Source organism: Anopheles maculipalpis, chromosome 3RL, assembly GCF_943734695.1.
Source record: "Anopheles maculipalpis chromosome 3RL, idAnoMacuDA_375_x, whole genome shotgun sequence".
Taxonomy (NCBI): domain Eukaryota; kingdom Metazoa; phylum Arthropoda; class Insecta; order Diptera; family Culicidae; genus Anopheles; species Anopheles maculipalpis.
This window is the reverse complement of record NC_064872.1, coordinates 86,293,494-86,312,934: the sequence shown is the minus strand read 5'-3', so window position 1 is coordinate 86,312,934 and position 19,441 is coordinate 86,293,494. Positions and strand designations below refer to the sequence as shown.

General features: G+C 40.2%; 2 protein-coding genes across 14 annotated transcripts in view; one reads left to right on the top strand and one right to left on the bottom strand.

Moving 5' to 3' along the window:
* The window catches only part of LOC126563470 (acireductone dioxygenase), a 568,562-nt gene that overhangs the window by 317,195 nt on the left and 231,926 nt on the right, over positions 1-19,441 (bottom strand). The window lies entirely within an intron of this gene.
* Positions 6,454-19,441, top strand: part of LOC126561606 (glutamate-gated chloride channel) — a 90,943-nt gene continuing 77,955 nt past the window's right edge. For all 13 annotated transcript variants that reach the window (XM_050217859.1, XM_050217853.1, XM_050217861.1 and 10 more), the window contains exon 1: positions 6,454-6,491. The gene's annotated coding sequence lies outside the window, so the exon portion shown is untranslated. The remainder of the gene's footprint in view (positions 6,492-19,441) is intronic.

Here is a 19,441-nt window from a genome sequence, read left to right as displayed (position 1 = left end):
AAATAGGTTTGTAATGTCCTTTATACATACCAGGATAATATAAAACAATGCACGTAGTTTCATATAATCGCCAGCAGAGCAAGACTGCACAACGGAAACGTCAACATCCCAATGCTGATCGTATGTACTAAATGACTTTGAATCTAAACGAATAAATCAACAAATGTGATTTACCCATTCAAACGGCACATTAAAACGGTCTCCTCATACACCACGCTTAAGCTTGAACGAAACTAAACACACACGGACGATAGCAATTACTTTAATCGTTAGCGTTAACCATTTACAATAACACCCAGCGGATAGCAAAACTCATTCGTGTCGATCGACTGTATGCCCACCAGTGGCGACACACACTTTATCATCCGGAAGCGTGCACACTGTCGTTTCGCCATTTTGCTACGTGTCCCCATTTGCCGTGTGGCCAGTGCAAAGTTTTCCCATGACTCGTGTGGAAGATTCGTTTCTATCGATTTGTTTTTTTTTTGCTCATTCCCACTACTGTTGCTTCGAATAGTACATGGATTTTATCATTCGTATCCTTTTTCCTGTTTTAACAAAATCGAGACTCGGCAGGATGTGGCAATCAAGAAACTGTTCCGTACCGATTCCGTTCGGTGAGTGCAGAGGCTTAATTTAATAACACACGTTAACATTCACCGCCGATCTAGCCTACCGCCCGCCACTGCATGCCACACCACCAGAAAACGGGGTACTGGAGAACGCTCGAAAGCAATTAAAAGTCCCAACATCGTCAAAATCGATATTTATTTCGGGAACAGTCGTTCGTCCGTTCCCTGGTTCTTTGGTACGAAAGCTCCTGTGCTCAGTGCTGGGATCGGATTAGGTGGATGTGCTCAGTGTATTTTTTTGTTGTTGTAGGATTTATTTTAAGATAGATCTAAAACCAACCATTCATGATCAAATTCGCTTGATGATTCGTTCGCACAGGTGACGCAGGTTAGACACAGAGAAACTCGAAACTCGGTACTCGCGTGTGAGTGTTTTATCATTTCTATTTATTACTGACTTGTAACACGAGAGTACAGTGTTTATTCAGGATGTAAATGTCTAATTCGATTCGCTACATTTATAGCTTCTCTCGACCATTTATTTATCCTGAGCTTTGATGGTCGCAAGAGCATAATGGAATTCGTTTCTATTAGTCACACAGCGCAAGCCAGTACGCAGTACAAAGCGGATAACTGTTTAATCAATCATTTGTTCTTAGCAGGAGCAAACTGAAACAAGGTACCTAACGTTAGGTATAATTTTACTCTACAGTACCGGTTTCGTGTGACGCTCTGAGGTCTTATAGAAACAAAAAATTACATGCTCACAGGCTGGAACTCAAATTTATTTATTCTTAAAGCTGTATGGAAAATGGGCTAGAACTGTTAATCTTTTCGATCACAAAGAGGAAGATTGATGTTATGCAGCGCGTCACAGAAAATTGTCGATAAAAACATTTCTAAAGAAAATTTCATTTCTGGTCTTGGCTTGCCATAACTGGCTTTCTGTGGCTTTGTCCTGTGTACGGGGAGGCGGTACAATGGGTCTTAATACTCTGCTTTTCCGTGTGCAGATCAGCAATTCTATCGCCTCGATCATGGGACGTCAGAATTAAATTTTTGGCTGTCATAATTATGCACACAAATACTTAAAATTGAAGTCATCTTGGAAATCTTTGCTAGTTTAAAATAGGTTATATTTCAATTTTATAATGACTGAAAACTGCTTAACACCTCCCGCATAATTTTCAACTACATTTTCATGTTTTTATTTGAATTCCAAAATATCTAATTTTCGTATAATAATATGAATTTGTTACTTGTTATTTTAGTCTTAAAGGAACATAATTAATTTGCATTTGCAAATGATAAATGATATTAAATTTCCTGTGCTAGCTGTATAGTATAATAAGACATGACATAATTCTTTGAGTGGTAGTGGCGTGTATTTTGATCATTATTCTTCGATTGCAATTTTATACAAAAAAAACTTCTAATAGACATTTGGAAACCTGTTTAACCTAAATCAGTCCTTTTGATACAAACTTACAAAAGAAAAGCTTACAAATTTTGAAACTTTCCAGTAAATGGAAAAAGACAAAAAGAAAATGTAGTAAAATTGGCAGTTGATAACACACATGCACACATGCACACATGCAAACACACAAAGCTCTAACAACTTGGAAGTGTGGCGTATTAAGGGAAGCATTTGAAACGTAACAAACGTCAAAGTAGTTCTACTTCTTGTTCCAACTTTCCAATCAATTTCCGTACAGAGCAATTCATTCCACCATTTCCATTTCCACCGGTGGAATGGATATGATGGTGAGCGATAAAAGTGAAACCCCCCCTCCCCCCTTCTGTTATGTTACAAAACCCCCGTTACAGTGGTGGTGGCGGACAGGCGTTGATAGTTTGTGTTACTTTTCAATAGTTTTTACACCCAACCCGACCGTACCTTAACAATCGCATCCGATTCGCAAAAGGCTTCCGTTTTATGTGTTCGTTTGCTTGCACATCTCACCACTATATGTTTTTATTGAATCGATCGTAGAAAGTGCAACTGTGTTAAGTTTGTTTTCTTGCTTTTTTATTTTCTCCTTCGCGGTAGTTTTCGATCCTTCTCTCTCTATTTCTTGTATGAATTGTTAATATTTTATCGCTGTGCTACAAAAAGACAAACAAAAGTACCGGTAAAAACAAAATAGAACACACACATATATTCACACATTTAGGAAAAAAAGCTCCAACGATAGCGAAAAGCTTTTCCTTCGACTTTCCATCCAAAGTTACTTTTCTTTTCGTGCAAAACGACGTTCCCGAACGGGCACAACAATCAACAAGCCGTGTCACCGAGAGTTTTCTCTCGCACACGCCACACCATTTTCCGAATGTGCACCGGTTTTGCCGGTTTTCCGTGCTTTCGGCAAAAATCATATGCGGCAGATCGGTTCGTTTTGTGCTGCTTCTGCTGCTACTCACCACTTAACCCATGCTCCCTTGGTAGAAAACAGCGGCGGAAAGCGGTCGGTAAATGGTGAAGTTGACGGAGGTCATCATCACGCTCTGGGGTGCATGCGCCATGTTGTCGCAATTCGCATTTTTCCGACGGCGCGTGCTGTAATGTCAATAGTGAGTGTCCCTTTTTTTGCCACCCCTTAGCAAGCGAGAGCTCACTTTCTCCTTTCACGGTGGAGTTCCCTTTTCACGGCCTGGGTTACCCTTTGTTTCGATTTTCCACGGATGATCCGCAAAGCTGGTAAACAGCACAGCGGCAGAGAGAGGAGAGAGTGAGAGATTAGAAATGAGTTTGAAGTATAATTCTCTCAACTGTACGTAGCGCCCTCTAAATGCAGCTAAACGAACCACTCGCCTAGCTAAGCAGATACGTGTGAAGGTAATTTTGCGACACAGTTTTATTTTTGTTGCTCTAATCATTTCTTTCACCCTTATACGCCGCTAAACTCAAAGCGTCACTCACCACGTGCCACTCATCGCGATGAAGGTAGGGGAGTACGGAGCGTACCACTCATCTCGATCGAGCGCCGCATAACGGAGGCACTCGCGTTCGTGATCTCGTCCTCGATTTTTTGTGCAATTACTTGCTAGCGCATTCAACGTTACGCTCAGTGCGTTGCGGATTTTCACCGGAAAAACATCCACACGTCTGTGCGCTGGTACGATTCGGATCGAGTTTAAAGTATGTCGTGTACTTAGGAGTGAGATCAAAATTATTGCTTAAGTTTTTTTTCTGTTTGAATTACAATTCATGTGTGCGTTTTACTTGCGTGAAGATATCAAAGAATGTGCCTCTAATGTGCCGTAGTGTTGCATCGTTATTTTCTCCTCCTCACCGATGCCGATCTGCCTTCCTTCAACAACATCCTTACCATCGACGGTGCTGTGGGTTACCATCGGCTCGTGTCGTGCCTTTTTGGGGAAAGCCGAAAGCAAAAGGACCCGAACGGTTACATATAACATAGCTCGCTTTCAATGTTACTGGCTCGTTACTGACCGGCACTCGCTCAGTCGGCCGAAGGAACTCGTTGCAGGCGTTCGTAGTATGCGCAACAAACGGTAGGCAACGTGTCCTACAGCCGGAACCAGTGAACAACGTGTACGTGTGCTTGTGTTTGTTTGTGTGTGTGTGTGTGTGTGTGTGTGTGTGTGTGTGTGTGTATGAAAAGAAAGAAGAAGGAGAACAAAGATCTGCCGATCCAGAACGTTTAGTCTGGCGTAGTTGTGGTTCTTATCCTCAAAAAGGACTTTTTTCTGTTGTTGTTGAAGTGGAAGTTAAAGAATGTAACTGCTGACACAACAAAAAAAAAAAACGAGGATGCAAAGTGAAATAGTGTTAACAAAGTGTTATACAGCAATGTTGAATGTGCTATAAAGGGGCGATTATTTTTTATCCCAGGCACAGTCATACATGCGGAGTGTTACAAGATCAAGTGTAACTTGAAGCGAAACCGAAACAGTTTTTTTTACAAAGTTGTGTGTTTGTGTGTGAAACCAAGTATAGGGAATTACATAATTTGCTGCAAGATGTGTGAACGAGACACAAATAGCTGCAATTTGATACGTGAAGTTCTAGAGAGGGACAGAGAGAGAGAGAAAAACTGGAAGCCAGTATTTTGCTATAAATGAAGTTAATTATACAAGGAATTGCCAAGCCAAATATTGAAATTCCAAGTATTTGTTTTAGTAAGAGAAAAATAATTTGTGTTGAGTGAATTAATTTTTTAAATCCCAAAAGTAGACATTTTCTCAAAAATAAGGAAATGTTGAAGATTTTGAAAACTTTCTCCACTAGAGCTTCATGAACACTATTCTCAAAATTGGTATGAAACGATCGAATGATAGTAGTATTTCAGTAATGAGTAAACCGGCAAATATGTTTATTGGTTTATTATTCGAAATTTACATTGCGATTTGGTCGGAACTGACCTGGTAGAACTGATTTAAAAAAAATAACGAACAAAAGCTTGCACTTTCCTTTTTGATGCAATGATTAAGGATAGATAGTGAACACAGAAAAGCTTTACAAATATTTCAATAACTTCAATCAAATTAAGCTGCTATTTGTAGAGTTAAGTCTTCATCTAATTAATTAAACCGTGCGTTCATTTGCAGTTGATCAAACTCAACCCTCGCCGTGGCATTCGTGGCAAGATCGTGAAGCGTTAGTTAAATTTCCAGTTAGACAGTTTGTCACAAAGAACTTCGAAACTTTGTCAGTGTGTGTGTTTGTGTGTTTGTTTTTCTTGTCGAACAAATAAAAGCCGAACAACCGAACCACGGGTAGCGGTATTGCAAAACGAGAAATTTCGACAAAACGTGGAAAAATCGACTCAAAATTGAAAAGCCGCAAACACCGCTGCGGTCGAAGTTTTCCTTGTGTTGATTTTCTTCACGCAAACAAACAAAAAAGCGACCGTGCAACCGTCGAGTCGAATTTTTCGACGGTTACCGGTGTGTGGCGACCTTTGTGCATGTGAGTGTTAGTGTGCGCGTGTGTGTTTGTGGATGTAGGCAAGTGTCCTCGGAGTGCTCGGTGCATGTGTGTAGGTTCGTTTGGAAGCATCGGAGTTCTAGACGGGCAACGTTTGGTGTGCGTGTGCTTTGCCCGTCCCTTCGTCCCGGTCGGGGTAATGTTGTTGTGTAAGGCTTCGGTGAAGTGAAGTTTTGCCCATTTGGATCTGTATCGGAAGCCCGTGAAAAGTTTATCACAGCAGGAAGCGTACAGAGTCGTCAAGATCCTGACACGAAAAAACGTTTTATAAAACAAAAAGAAAGACAAGGAAAAAAAAGTATAAATATTTCCAAATTTTGTTTCGCTGTTCAATCACGAACAAAATATTACAAAAATACCGTACTTGCCTGTTAACAATCGTGTTAGTGTAAGTGAAAAAAAAGGATCAGTGAAAAACGCACTTAGAACGACGGATTCGAGCCAGTGCATCCGCTGGAAATCGATACGGCTAAGCAAAGATACCCTGGTGATAAGTGTGAGTAAGCGAGAAAACAAACCAATCCCGCTCACGAAAGTTTTGAAAGTTTCAACCCAACATCAGCATCAACGCCGGTGTGTGAGTGTGTGGAACATATCCAGTGTACGAGAGAGTGATAGAAGCAAATAAAATTGCAGCTTTTCGAGGATTGCCGATGTGCAGCTAGTGAAAGAATAGAGTTTTTCGGATACCGTGTCCTAGAGAGTTCGGGTTTTGTTTTTTTGTTGTTGTGTGGAGAGTGTTTGTGATTGTGGACGGAGCTGCGTAAAGGATCCGTTTCCGGGCCTTTTATGGTGTGAAGTTTTGTGTTTGGCAGTGGTCAGAAGGTTGACCGTTAAGTGAGGTTTCGGAAGACGAGTGACAACCGTTGCGAATCGTAGACACGGCTGATACGGGGGTAACGAACTGACGACACCCTAGCACGACCTTAACGGGGACCAAGTTGGGAGTCCAATCGAATGCCGGACACGTAAGTATTGAACTTATAATATGTAGCTACATTTTTTAAAAATAAGGATAGTTTTTGGTTGAAAAATATTTGTTTACGTTTGCTTACCATTTTGTATTAGAAATGTCTTGTTTTCATTTAATTATATTTGTAGTATAAAGTTTTCCTGGGATCAAGAAAATAGGCAATTGATCTTATCCTTATTATTTTGCCAATATTTTATTGTGCCTCATTCTCCATTTATTAAACACTAGTCAAACAAAATCATTTTTTTAAATGGTTTATGTTGTTTAAAACTCTTGATCTTTCTCTAAAAACTCAACCGTAAAGCTTGTACGAGCATTGAAAAATGGGTGGCATGTTATTGATTTAATTCGGCTGAACTAAGCATCTTTTATGCACACAATCAAAAGTTTCGTTACAAACTGTAAGCTTGATAGTAAGTTGAATGCTTTGTTTAAAATGAGTTTAGAAAGAAATATGCTATACCAATTGATAACATTGATAACAAAAGTGAACAAAACACAAGCCTACGATGGAGACGCCTGCTGCGTGATGATCGTTAAAAACTTTTTATAAAATATGATGGTAAATAATGAAATACTACGTAAAAGAATAAATCATTTTAGATACTTTCAAAGGCTTTCTTTTAGATGAAATCGAAAAAATGCAAAAAGAAGAAAAATACAAGAAAACTTTATGAGGATCTTTATGTCAGGAACATTCAGCTGGATTGATCATTCGAAACAGCATTCGTTTTTGGAAAATATTGAAGAATTCCTATCATTGAACATTTTTACTCTACAGACTATATGAATTGATGTGTACTTTCGAGACATTAGCAACTTGAAGTTTGTGTAAAATATCTTCACAAAGTTCGCGGTAATTGTTTAACTTCACTCCCGAAAATTGCAGCTTTGTATAGACATAAAATATAACCGAAAGCATGAGAACATAATCTATAATTTGGCATAGTTTTTTCCGGAAACCTTTGCATTATATTGCAGGGTACGACTTTATTTTCAAAGCATCTATTTGCTATGTTAGCAAAATTCTTTAATGCTTGCTTTAATTAAGAAATATATTCTACACTAAATTTTGCTCATTAAATGTTCAAGCACACACACAAACAAACCTTTTTTTTTCAAAGTTCACCCATTAAGCAAGTGTTTAAGCATCACAATAAAATAAGAATGGGTGACATTTAGCTCCCTCCCGATCGGTTCGTAACCTCTCCCATCGCTACAGCATACCCTCCTTAGCCAAAAATTCAAATTCACGTTTCGGAAGCCCCTTCGCAAGTGTGACGGTGTACCGAAGCCGTACGCTGTTAAAATGTCGCATCGCAGCTTCTTCGCGTGCTACTGTATCACACACACACAAACACATGTGAACGCAATAATTAAAACAACAACCCCAAAAACCAGTGCGAAAATGGTTGTGTATCCTTGCCGTGGTGTCGTACTGTGTACTCGCTGCCCAAACCGTATGTGCGAATTTCCCTGGCAATGGGGAAAGTATTTCAACATTTTCCGTAGCGAAAGGAAAACGAGTCGAAGCAAAAGCAGAAAAAAGCAGCAACAAACAAGCTAGCTGACGGAAAATAAATAAAATCAAATTAACTCATACACTTAATCCGATTTGTCGAGTTTGGAAGTTGGGACTGTTATTTTATTTTTACGAATATGTTGATGGCTATGTGTGTGAGTGTGTATTTTGGTAGCTTTGAAAATTGACAGCACCGCGTGCGTTTTGGGGTGCAGCTAAAATGTTTAAAGTTCGTTTATGTGTTGTTTGCAGCGAATGGCATCGTTGTGCTTGACGGTTAGGAACATATGCTGCTAAAGAGAAAAAGGGAAAGAGAAACCTTCCTAGCAAAATGAATGTTGTGAATGTAGAAGTTTTTTTTTAACTGTGCATAACATAGATGTAATTAAATGACATAAAACGAAACATGCATTTTTAATTCAACAAACAACTGGGAACAACCTTAGCAACAGGCACTCGTTTCAAGAAAATGCCACAAAACCGATTGAAGCATCGAAAACCCTTGAAAGCAATGCTGTTGTTGTTGGAACTAATGTAGAACAGTTGCTGTTTTCTGAGCCCCTTAGGGATTAAACAATGTATCGATTTAACTGCATTTAGTTGTCAGCCGCACCTGTTCAGTTGCATTGGCTTTCCCTGGGCTTAGTTTCTAGTGTGCAGGAAGGAATTAGGGTTCGATAGAGCATGCAAGGGTGGACATGCTTTCACCTTCGCAAATCGGATTAGTTCCAGGTGATTTATGAAAGAGTCTTACCCGCGTCTTATCTTACGGATCAGGTCGGATTGGATGCAATTGAATTAAATCGTTCAACTGTGCACTTAACTTACCGTCAGTGGTAAGCGGCAGCACTCTCCCGTGACAAGCATTGAAGCAAAGAAAAGGAGAAGGGACACTCGAGTCAATTTCTTCCATTGATCATCGGCACCGCAAAGGATTTGACTTATTTATGATTCCGTACTCGGGAAAGGATTTATCTAATGTAATGGAAAAAGCTTGCTTCCATTTTGCATATCAAATGCACCTCCGGGGCACCCAATGCCGGGACATTCGGGCTCTTTTTGGCAACGGTTCAGCAACAGTTGCCGTGCCATGGCACCACGTAACGCAACAGTTATTTATGTTTATTTTAACCACGCAACTAACGCCGGCCCTGGCAAAAACGACGCCTTTATTGTTACCCCACAGGCTTTATGCGCGTGTGGTTGTGTGCTCGCTGTTGCATCAATGCACACTATTTTTGCATGCATGCACAAAACCGCCGTGTCGAAACCATCAAGGGCAAGATTCGTTGTAAGGTGGGAAAGAATTTTAAGGTTCATTTTTTTCGCCTCTGTCTCTCTTTCACGGTCGCCCTGTACGATGGGGTAGGTATCATTAGCATGCAGCCGAAAGAAAGTACATTTCGAAACAGTGTGATGGTGTGATGGTCGCCACCATCACCAAGCCGGGGAACAAGAGATTACAACACTGTTTCGATGCCAAGGCGAACGAAATGGAGACGCCTGGTAGACAGATTTGTTTTGTGATGAAGGATAATGCAAGAGAGGCATCAGACGGATGGAAAGGAGGTGGAGGATTGTAAGGGATTTGACTTAATTAAAATAGGTGCATAATGCACAAGGTAAACAGTGTATGGGTTTGTTTGATAACGTTTCGTACATGCTGTATGTGTATGAAAAAGGGATGGGATATGTACAACAAGCTTGTTTTTTCCCATTATTTATGTGGTGTAACGATTTTTACATTGCACATTATCAAATGTATGAATTTTTAATAATAATTTTAAAAACATTTCTTTGACGAAAAATCCCATCGTTTCATAGGTACCATTATATACCAATATGCTATTTAATTATTTGAAAAATTAACTGCTTATTACCTTATATATTTTCTTATACTCTTATTCTTCTCTTGTTCGTTTCTACTTGGCTTAACGATCTTCTATGGTCACTTCAGCCATCGAATGGCTTACTAGACTTGCCGATACCACGTAGTTGGATAGTCGCATTCACTACGGGTGAATGTTCCGGGCGGGTTTTGATCCCCGGTCCTGCCGTGCAATAGCGTTTACTATGGGTGAAATCATGAATAAAGTAGATACCACATGCGTATAAAAATGTTTTTATCGTTGCAATAAAATTCCAAATAGATGGCTCGTTTTAATTTCTGAAAATTCGAACGCAAAATTTATTATTTAAAAACATAATCAAATGCGTTACCAAACAACGCCTTTTGCACCAAACACATACGCATAACAGCAGCAACAAAAAACATTCTCTTTGTACCACTTTGCTTACAATATTCGTACGTACGCATTCACGCACTCAAACACAAAGAATATTATTATTCAAACACTTTATTTCTCTCCGTCTCACAATAATCCGTACGGGCATTTGATAGTTTATGTACCCCGTCGAATGTTTGCTTCTTTTGCACCGAATGTTTTGCACCATGGGACACATTTGAAACGCCAAAACAGGTCAAATTTCGCGTTCAAAGGGCAATAACAGCTGAAAAAAAAACACACGCACATACACACACGTGCATGCTGTTCACTGGTTTCATTCGTTCCATCCGGGAAAGCTTGCTCTGAACCGAAAAAATGGCAAGGGATCAAATTTTCGAGTGGAAAAGCTTTTGAAGGCGATGTTTTGCGTTTTTCCCCAATTCGCAACCAGCAGGCCACTATGAGGCCGAAATCAATGTGGGGTGCGTTTTTGTCGGATACAGCTGCGACCGTATGAAATATTCAAAGACGAAAGACGCACTCGTCTGGCGTTCGTTCGTAGGCAAACGACTCAGAATGTTTACACCATTAAGCGAATTTTCCTTTCACAGCTCCAACTGAGTTGATGCTGCACCGTAGGTAGGGACTGTGTGCGGCTGTGCGTGTATGTGTGTAGGAAAACGAGTGTTAAAGGAGTACAAAAGGGAAGAGGCAGGATAAAATGGTCTTTTGTCGCCAGTCGATCCGAATTGCTTTCACAAGAGTCGACGACGGTCAGAATGGAGGACCTTTCCAGGAGTAAGAAAGGACGGTGTTGCTGAAAGCTGAAATCACGATCGCTTTCGGAACACACAACAGGATCCTTTTATGCATTTAAATGGACCATGGTAAAGGCATGATAGTATGCCGTCCAAAGTGGTTTTCGAAAAGCGGGAGATGTCATTTGGTCTTTTCGTTTTTGCTTAAAGCAAACAAGTTTTAGTGCAAGATACGGTGGTTGCTGTGGTTGCTCAATGTTTTAATCCCGGGAGCAAAGTTTTGGAAACTGTTTGAATGCGTGTTTGTTTTTATTCCTATGCTTTTATTTAAGTTTGAATTAATTAGTACAATTGATTGTTTAGTCGCTGTAGATGTTAGGCGGTTTCATTTATTTGCAACTTTAAAATTCTTTATTAGCTGATGCAAAACCAATGCATTCTTGTGGAGTTTGTACAGTACATTTGAAATTGAAAAAAAAAACTCACATAAATTGTGGCTTGATTGTGGTCGGTAGTATGATAGGTTCCTCTTCGTACTGAACATATACAGCTGCTTGTTACGTTGCTTGGCATTATCTTAAACAACTAAAGCCGTGCTAATAATTCGGCAAACACAGATAGACACACGTATCGTATTCTTTCTTGCTGGCTGGTATGTGCGAAAAAATGCGTTAAAATATTCCGTAACCAAGCGACCACTAGCCAGAAACATCGTTATCTGCTCTGTGCCAATACCAATGCAGCAAATGGCACACAGAAAAATTGCCCCGGTGAGTAGAGGTGGCAATCGAAATCTGCTTCATGTTGACATATTTCCGTTTGTTTAACCATTTCGCAAAGCCATTTGATCTTGGCTCTGTAGTGGTTCGCGTACCGTTGTGTTTTGCCTACCATTTTCATTTATTTCGGACACTGACACCAACGTACCGCACGAAACAAGGCTTAGATTTATTTTTATATAGACTACGCTTACGTTTCGTTTCGCGCTCCTCACGTTGTTTTTATTAGCAGTCTAGCTCTTTCTCGCTCTCTGTTTTTTTTACCTATTCTTGCCGGCAGTTAATGGTAGAAAAAGTGAGTCAATCTGTTAAGCGAGTGAACCGTACGAAGACGCTTGAGGTCTGAGTAATGAAACATTTATTCTAATGGAGACGCATGGTACTCCTTGAAGTGAAACGATGGAGACGCCTGGTGCTTCACTAGTTGGCAATGAACACATGGCTAACGAGTCCGCTCAGTCTGCAAAATGTGGGGTTGGGTAGGGTTTTGGAGGACAGGGCTCACCCATGACAGAGGATATGTTTCTGAGCGAGGCGACTACGAGACCCGGTGTAATCATAATTCATCGATAATGATACTTATTTTCGGTGCAATTCCAACCACCGCCTGCCGTTACCGTTGTGCCGTTAGTGGATGAAATGTGTGGCGAAAAATAATGATTTCGAGACATACCGTAAAATACAACGATCCGTCCTGGTTCTTTTTTATGTCTTAGCGTCAGGGATCGGGTATATGGAAACGTTGGCAATGTTTGCCTCTCGGTTGTTGAATGGAGATTCAACAAGAAGGAAAAGAAAGAGTTGAATAAAACCCCTGATTGTGAGGCAAGTTTTTGATGAGGTTTTTGCGTTTTTTTATATTTAACTTAAGTTTAATGATACAGTTTTTTTTCTGAAAACATAAGCATTTATTAAAGCCTTTTTCCTATGAAGGTAGATCGTTTTGATAAGAAATACATATAATCCTAAATAAAAGGTTTTTATATCTTCGTTATTGCTAGACCATTTGCATAATTGACATTTGATACACCGAACCCAAACGCACCTTCAAATCCGTTTTTCTTTTTAAGGAATGAATAAACAAATAGATCACATACAACAAGGGAATCAATGGAACGATAACGATGTTCATGAATTCCTGTGTATAGATGCAAAAATAACAACATTTGACTGACAGCGTCGTATCCTTGAGATCAAATGTGCAAAACATTCGTTTCTTGCTCGAGTTGTAGCCGGGTGTATTTGAATAAAAACGAGCTGAAACATTACAGTTTACATGTTAATGTTCTGCCAGTCCTTCGGTTGTGTACACAAATACATACAGAGTTCTATTCTAAATTCAATACTTTTTTTTACTTTTGGGAGGGTTTCTGTCAGTGTGTGATACATTCAATCAAACTACACACAAACGTGCATGCATACATTCCGGCATCAAAAACAAGCCCCCGGAAAATCCGTTTCGGTAGTTTGCATTCTAAAATTCGAGTGGAACAAAGGAACAAACTGAAAAGTGTCCATTATCCAAGGAATCGATTGCATAACACAGTGTTGTGAACCGTGGCACGTTGAGTAGCTCATCGCGACCTAATACTCTCGTGCTGGTGCTCGGTAGTTGTAACTGTCCGGCGTTGATTCGGTCTGAACGTAGGACGGACGGTGGTGTTGCGGGAAGTGAGTGCAAACCACCAACAGCGGTGCACTTCAACCCCAAGCGGTGGGCGAGAATCTACTCTATAAAATTCCATCACCAACTTCGGAGATTGAGTTGCGAAACGGTTGGCATCACCCGTGGGTGATGTGAATGCTTGCTGCCCACGGAAGAACAAAGAGCATTAAAGCACGGGATCATACTCTAACCTCCCGATGTCCAAGCGTATTTCTGTCCTTACAAAAAAGGGATGACTCATGGTTTCGTGCAGCGCTATCTGTTGTACAACTCCATCACGGGAGTCCGTTTCCACAGTTCCGGGATGTTGTTGGGAATTTTCGGCCAAATATTTTCGACCCTCCGCTTGTACACCTCCTCTCTAATGGGCGGTGCTTGCTGCACACTCTCACAAACCGTATCCGTAGCGCTAGTATGTGAAATTGGTTTAGCATTTCGGTAGCGGAATGGAAGGATGAATGGATGGATGGATGGATGGGGAAATTATTTAAACAAAGAGGTTTCACCTTTTCTGGGTGCATTTATCAGTCAACGTATCAGCAAGCCAATCGACTGGTTTTCTGACGTGGTATAGGTGAGGCCCAGAACTGTGTGCCGTTGATGAAACAAAGCGCCAAAAGTTTTCTTTTGTGTGGTGAAGCTAAGTCCACATAACCTTAACTGATTATGATGGAATTAAGTTTTGTTGCGAGAGTTGTGTACGGTTGATTGTGGGCGTATTTTATTCGAGCCTTTTTTGAGAAGCTTCCTAGAGATCCAACGTGATGATAATATGTAGAAAATGGTAATACTATTTTCATTAGATATTATTCAGAACAGTTTTAAGAAGAAATTTCATGCTTAAACTATTGTTCTAAAACGTGAAAATGTTCTCTTGAAATGTTCTTCTGTGTGCATGCTAACATAATAAGGAAATTCGATAGTAAGTAAAATAAGAATAGAATGGAGTTCAGGATCAAAACTAGAATGCACGAAAAAAAACCAAGGAAAAACATACGGAACTTAAATGAGAAAATGGGAAAAAAGAAGAGAAAAGGGGGGTTATCTTTTGTTTGCTTCTGTCAAGAAAAAACCACATTGCAAACATATTAGAAGCCATTTACACAAATATGAAAGAAGACTGCAGTAAAAGAGGCTTTATCAAATTTCATTCAAAGGAGTGGAAAGTCGTCACATTAATTTCGTCAAATTTGACTACGAACCAGACAAGCTGAAGTGCAAAAATTTAGCCTCGTAATGGAGTTGGAAAATGTTTGATAACGCATATTTAGCACAAATTTGAACAACTCATAAGTTATTTGTTGAAATTTCGATCAAAATACGAATCGTCAGTTAACTTCCCAAAAAAAAAAAAACATACTTCAAAAACTGCACTTATAAAAGTGAACAATAAAAGAGTCTTCGTAATGCTCACTCTCTCCCGTAGCAACGATGTATATAATATGATCCACGACAAGTTTGTATGGTTGGATGTGTTTCGGTGTGCGTATGTGTAATTTTAATTTTCCACTTTACGACATCGTTATGTGCCGCTATCGTTCGCGTTAGCTCAAAATGTATTGCAGTAGTTGGACGTGTGTCTGAACGACTTGCGGATTCGTTTTATACCACTTGTACTGCGGTGTGCTGATGCTGCTGTGTATTTGCGCTTCACTCTACACGTACTCACCGTACACACCCAAGTGTGACAAGTTGCTCTGGTGCTTTTAAATGCCAATAGCCAGGAAGCAGTAGAAGAAGTGAAAGGCATGCCCGTGAGGGGTTGTACGAGAAAACCGGAAAATTGCTATTGAAAATTTAATGGGTGCATTAGTTTTTATGCGTTATTGATTAGCGATTAAGGGTGCAAAACTCTTTCCCATTATGGCCGGATTCCGGCCAAAAGGCTTGCATGTGTACGCGCTTCCGCAGAGTATGTGCGCTCGAATGATTCGAATGATGTTTGAGCCATCGATATCGAGCATCATGAATCTCGCACACAGGAAATTGCATCAACATCGTCGATAATACTAGTGTGAAGCAATAGAAGAAGAAAAAACCCCGCGCAGAGGATGGTTTTGGTTGTATTTTTCCCCAAAAAATGCATCCACCAACGGGAGACATCGCTAGCGTGTCAAAAAAAGGTTGGGAAAAATCAATTTCGATTATTTTGCTCGTTTCACGGATTGGTAATCTGCAAGTGCATCGAGATTTTACTCCTCTTTCATCAAATACCAACATGTTCAGAATGATGTGATCGAGAGAGCAACGTTTTGGATAAGCGGTTTGATTAGGTTGGAACGAATTGTAACAAATTCTCGGATGGGAATTCCGGAGGAAGTTTAATCCATATACTAGCTAACTGAATTAATATATTTGCCAATAATTTCAATTTAAAAGATTATTTAACAGTTTGTAAATGCTATAATGCTATCAAAGCGTATTTATTTATCATTGTATCCTCCTATCCTCAATCGTTATTTCTGATTTCCTAATAGCTGCAATGGTAAACCGAGTCAAAATTGTGTGCTTTTACTGTTATCAAGAACACATTTAGATGGCTCCCGATACCCTTCCCGCCTGGCATGCTTCAACTGTTTGATAAAGTCGTTTGCCTTTTCGGAAAGATAAACTCGTCCGATAAAGTTAGCTCCCGAAATGCTCCATGCTCTTATCAAAAGCAGACAAGCAGCAGGCATATTTGCTGCTCCAGTTAGAAGAGAGCCGAATTTTCAGCCGAATCTGTAGACATGATCGGTATCGGTAGGAAAAGTGGTCGGGTTGGAGAAAAATAAACACAATACCACCCGGCTTTTGGTGGTATAATTCAAATCCCGCTTCTCATATTGCCCATGTCGCCACCGTTCGAATACCCTCCCGAAAGAAGCCGGTTCACAGTACAACTTAGTGGGTGAATGTTGATTAAAAGGCCCACCGAGCGGAACGGCATAAATGGAGTTTATGCTCTCGGTAGATACCTTTTTTCCATAAATTATCTTTCATCCCTCAAGGGGGGATGCCAGAGTGTGGTGGAATGGTGTAACGGGGCCAATGCCCGGGTGCTACTCGTTTGCGCGATGCGTGCAAATTGGATGGATGAGTATCTGTTTCTACCATCGTTGTCTGTGCGGCTCGCGTATTTGTGGAATTGGGCTGCACACGGCCGAGGCATTTTAAAGGATGTCTTGGATTATGTACAAATTATGTTACGTTTTACGTGTTTTGCGCGGCTTCAACTAACGGTTTTGGGTGTGGTGAATGTTTTATTTCGCAGCATCGTTGGTTTTGTGTTTGTGGCATGTGCGTTAAGAAAACTTTATCCTAAAGTAGTAAAGAAATGGATGAAGTTTTTATATTTCTAGAGACAACTATGAAGGAATGATGAAAATATAAATAAAGAGTAAGGCGTGTTGGCATGTTTAACTTAAAAAACAAAAAATATGCATGCTTCAATAAGAATTGCTTACCAAATAGGAATTAAAGTTATACGTAGCATCTGTAATTATTTTTTGCAATTTATATTTTGATAAAGATTGGTAGGGAAATAAGTTGAACTCCTGATTTAAGTAAGAGATAAATTATTTTTTCTCAAAAATATTTGAAATCAAAACAAGGTGTGAGTTGATCAGCATTTTACAATAAAACAATAATTACGTTTCTGGAAATTCATACACTTTCCTGTACTCGGTTCACTACAAAACACCATGCGCCTCCATTATGGATTGTTACATCTGGCGTTATATTTATTTGCTGTTCTGTGGTGTCCCTCGGCGAAGCGGTCATGTTTTTCCTGGGAGGTCCATTCTTCGGCAAATTAAAGAGAGCAAGAAGAAAAATAAACAACCAAACACAGTCCGGTCAAAACACATTTTTTACAATTGCTACACAATTTTGTTTTTATTTCGTACCGTTCTGGGGAGGCCAGTTTTCCTTGTTTTTAGACCTGTAGTTGGGTTTCTTTCGCAAGTATTTATTTTCCAAATGTTTTTATTTTTGATTCGTACTTTTTGTTGTTATTGTTTGCCTTTTCGTAGCGTGGTATTGTTTTTAAGTGGCCATGAATTTTGCGTTACATTTTAAAAGAACAATAACAAGACGATGCGGTTACGATTGGATCAGGTTTTCATCTGGCATGCAGCAGCATGTTCTAGTGAAGGATGGGTGTATTTTACCAAAATACAACTTTGTAAGCGGTTAGCTTCAAACATGTTTCACATTGCTCAAGCAAACTGAACCACGCTATCTTTCGCGCGTAAAAAACAAACCGTGTTAAACATCGATTTAATAATCTCTGCTAGCTGTCAGTTCACAAAACAAACCTTAAAAATGGCTTTTCATACGTGCTTAATTTTTTGAAGCGTCTGTAATCGAACTACTTTCTTTCCAGCTTACCAGCTGCTCTGTTGCACCCTTAAAATAGCTCCACAAGGTCGCTAATCACAGAGAAGGTGTCGGTGCTTCAATAAGAACCTCTTACAAAAAAAAAAAAAACACATGCCTGGTGACAGAAAATTGATTCACTCAATCAATCATAGACACGGCCTCGAACATGGAGCGAGTTTGTGTAGTTGAGTTTTCATTTTGCCGTTTTTTTTCATCCCTACCCCGTTCTTGTCTATTTTGGAGCCAGTGTCGGGAAAACTAGCTTGTTGACATGTGTTTTTCTTCGATCGCCAAACCGCCCGTCAACCGACTTCCTTCTTTGACAGCTTTCCACTGCTGCTCCATCCATGGTTCTAGGGGAACGATGTTCATTTTCGAGAAGGTTTTCACGCCTTCTTCATTTATGGATGACGATGGGGCATCGAGTCTGATGTTGATGATGATGTCCACGCGAACGCGATCATATCGTTCCGGCACGGGCACTGATGCCGGTAGTTATAGGGGCTGTGAACGATTGACTTTCTCCTCTATTTTTTTTTTTTTGTTTTCGTTGATAACTTTTTGTAAGCTTAGCGCGATAAAATGGAAATAGCTTTTGCAAACATGTTTTTTGTTTTGTTATGGAGACCCTAAGTTTTGTTGTTTTAATTGCTTATAAATGTTTTAGCAATATGTGTTGTAACAGTTTTAACTGCACTGAGAGTGAGACAGAAGAAGAAAATCTCATCGACTGGTGGTCAGGTGACGCTTACAGTGAAAAGAAAATATTTTAGAACAACACTCAAACGATAGGTCATGCGCATCTGGGCCAACATCATTCTCGCGACGTTTGCGGATGTGTGTGGCGATGGAAGTGTCGCAAAAATTTATATTTAAATTTCATCCGTTCCACCATTCTCCACACGCCTAGACGCCCTTGCCCGTGTATGAGTGCGTGTTTGTATTTTTGATCGTTTTTCTTTCTAGTTTTTATAATAAAGCAAATGGGTAATGGTACTAGTTTATAGCGGTGCTCGGTATTGCCTACATGTGGCCTTCTATATCACCCTTCCGTGTCTCATAAATCCACCCTCGGTCAGGCCCACTCATCTCACATTGGCACACCGGCTGATGACACGCTGCTACTGCTGCTTGCTGCTCGATTGTGTGTGCACGCTGCCGTGTGAAATATTTAAAATCACCAACCTACTACGAAAGTAGCCATGAAGGAGAGAAAGAGAGAGAGAGCGAAAAAGTAAAAATGGCGAGCAAAACCAACTGACCGCTCGAAAAAAAAAAAAAAAAGAAATGAAAAGGCGACTGGGGCGACCGAACCGGGCCAATGCTAATGAAACTGCTGTTCACTGACACCGAACTGATCCATGAAAACCCGGCTGCAGGGGACAAACACAATCGAAAGGTAAAAACAAAAAAGATTAAACATCATTTTGAGCGAGAAGCATGGGACCGAAAGGCTTGCGAGACTGTCTCTTGGTTTGCCAAAAAATAGGACAAAAAACGCGCGCACGATGCAACGAAATCCCAACTCGCCAGAATGCATGTGGCATTCCTGCACTCATTAATGAATGCCTTTCGAGGTGCATTTGCAAATATGGGTTAACAGGTTTTAGGGTGGGGTTCGCGTGCGCCT